A 3,112-nucleotide genomic window follows, 5' to 3' on the forward strand; every position below is an offset into this window, starting at 1 on the left:
GATTTAAAGGAAACGTTCCAACTGATAAGGAGGCAGAAGGTTCCATCCGATGTTATTCTGAGATTGAATCGAAGCCAACTTGGAGGTTATAAATACAGAGGAAGGGAAGCTCATTAAAACTACTAACAATGTGTATATTCTACATTCCATTGTACTTGTGTTTTCATCTTTGTAACAAGGGAATTATAATAGGTTTCTCCATCTCTATAGTGGGATTCGAGGGTTGACTTAATTTACGAGTTAGGGTATGAAGTCGGACTTGGAGGTTTTGAACCATATAAAAGACGCTTGTTAGCATTGTCTACCTTTCTTATTATTGTATTATTGTTTCCATAGTGCAACTATCATTGATTTTGAGTTAAAGATTGTTAAGTTCAACTGTAGTTTACGGTTATTCCCCACTCCAACTATCACATTGATCCAACAGAAAAATCATATAAGCTTAGACTAACAGGTATGAGAATATGATCAAAATTTTATAAGATATAAATGACAACACGAGTATTAAAATCAAAAGACAATTTTTGAGGCATCAAAACCATCGCAATCACAATTCATAGCACAAAAATGCTCATCAAATAAATTTGTAAAGAGAAACATAGCTATTACCTCCAATGCAAGTATGTGTTCTCAAAGCCCAAGGAACTAATGTGGGATATTAACTTAATAATTTCTAACATCCCTCATTAAACACCTAAAGCCTTGAAAAAACTTCTTAGTATTCCAGAGAAATGATTGTTGTATTTAACAAACAACTGAATGAATGCAAAACTTGAATTTGAGCGAAAATATAAATGCATTAACTTATGAGATGCCTAGTCATTCTACAATGCCCTATATCTCAATAATAGCTTTTTGAACTTTCAATTACTCATGGTGGGAGCTTCATAGATATGCAGTGTGGGTGAGATTCAAATACTGCAACAGTTAAAGTCATAACATGGGGAAGACATAATATTAAAAAACTAACCTAGTTAGCAAACCAATGATGCATGTTGAGAATAAAACTGCATCCTAAATATAGAGACATAAGTAAAGGAATGAATGTGCATGTATTTAGGATAAACAACATAAACAAAACGGTAGAAGAATACACTACCACTGCTAAATGCCTGAAAACAGTTTGAGTTGAAAGAAGAACCAAGTACTAAATGTTCTGGAGCTTTTGAATCCTGCAAGTTTGGACTCGATTGAGGACACACTTGGAAACTAAAGACGACCATCGCTTCAACATTGTTGAAAGAGATCTTCCAGCAAGCCTAAAGATTAGAAAACAATGAAAAAATTAGCTGAATTGATTGTTTTATCTCAGCATCAACAAGATCATCAGTCAAATAAGAAAATCACATTCTCCTACTAAATTTTAGAAGTGCCAACACAACAAATACAATAGTATGAACAAAAATTAATGAACTAATAAACTCAAGCACTTCAACTAGTAAGAGTTTACTTCACATTGTACTCTTCATCTACTCACCACCATACCTGTGTTCAATGCCAACACTTTAACAAAAGCATTAGTACCCGAGTACAAGTAACAACCATTCGGTGGTAAGCTCAATGATAATAATTTCACAGCAAGTACCTTTTTTCCCATGAGAAGATATAATGAAGTTACATGCAGGCAATTGTAGCAGCTGACTAAGTTCCATGCCTGATTGTGACTTGACCATTTGTCATATTCCAAGCTTCCTACATTATGAAAAGGAAAGTCCGGGAGCCTTGGTGGCTCTGAACCGGATTCCTCACAGGAGGGCCTTGTCTCTTGCTCTTGATTCTAGGACTAGGGCCTTTGGAGGCCCGGTCTCCTGTTTGGTCCGAGAAAGCTTTGGTAGCCTTGCTCGTGACCTGGAACTAATGTTTCTTAATCTATCTTATACTATGTCCTTGTTATAGAATGTTTTTAATGCTGCTTTTGAGTGTGCAGAGGATACAGGACATGTTATACGGAGGGAAATTCAAATGAATGGTGAGAGTTCCAAGGCGGGCTTTTGAGCTGTCTCTTCTGCAGGGAGAGTTCTGTGACAACGGACGACAGCTGGTGTCAGAACAGTGCAGAGATCCGTTGGGCACAAGAACCAAGCAAAGGCTATAAGAGAAGCGAGAAGCAGCGTTGAGGAAAGGACTCGCGCATTTACTGTTGATCATCCTAGAGAGCTCACAAGCGACATTGCTGATCTTGTGAGAGCTTGATCGTGAATTAAAGAAGAGGAAATAAGAGCAACGTCCTGTGTTTGGAGGAACCGGCTTGCAAGCTGTTCTTGTTGGCTCTGTCTAGAGCAACGTCCTATGTTTGGAGGAACAGACTTGAACAGCAAGTGGTTCTTGTTGTCTCTGTTGTCCAATCTTTGATTCATTGTATTCTCCTTGTCTCGTACTTATCTTTGTATCTGTTGAGACATTCTGTGGAGAGGTTCCTCCACCGAGAAGGAGATCTATTATAGCCGGTATTTTTTCGGGGTCTGATCTACCGATAGATCGAGTGATCGTCCACCTTACGGACATGCCGAGGAGTAGGAGCATCATCTCCGAACCTCGTTAAATACCTGTGTCGTGTGCTGATCAGTCTTCGTGGCTCTGATTGTTCATTCCGCTGTGCCAACGAAGACTAAGGAAGAAAAGGCGGAAAAGTGTGGACGACTATTCACACCCCCCCTCCTTAGCCGGTATTCACAAGATCCAACACCATTATCATGCATGCATGCATGCATGACATTTATTTCCCATAATACTAGCTTAGGAACTCCAAAAAGCATTAAAAACCCACCAAAAGATATCAAAAATTACTTCAGAAAATTCCCCCAAAAATACCAACGAAAATTGGACACTTGTAGCCCTTGAATGCATCTTGGATCATGTAGATTTGGGCCTTCAAGTTTTGTCTTTATGTTGGCCCAATTTCACTTTCAAGTTGAAGGAATGTGATCCATTTGGTTGTTGCCTCCATTGTGCATTGATCCTCCTTTTCCTTGAGCTCTATTATTAAGCCTTCCAAAGCTTGTTCATTCTCTTAGTCTTGGATCTTGTCATGGGTCCTCCAATTCCTTTCAATGCCTCTTCCTCCTTGGTTTTGTCTTGTAAGCTTGTGTCCCCTCCTTGGTCCACATCAGAT

Source organism: Curcuma longa, chromosome 2 (genome assembly GCF_044706935.1).
Source record: "Curcuma longa cultivar G26 ecotype Majalengka, Jawa Barat chromosome 2, ITB_CL_G26_1.1, whole genome shotgun sequence".
NCBI classification, from domain to species: domain Eukaryota; kingdom Viridiplantae; phylum Streptophyta; class Magnoliopsida; order Zingiberales; family Zingiberaceae; genus Curcuma; species Curcuma longa.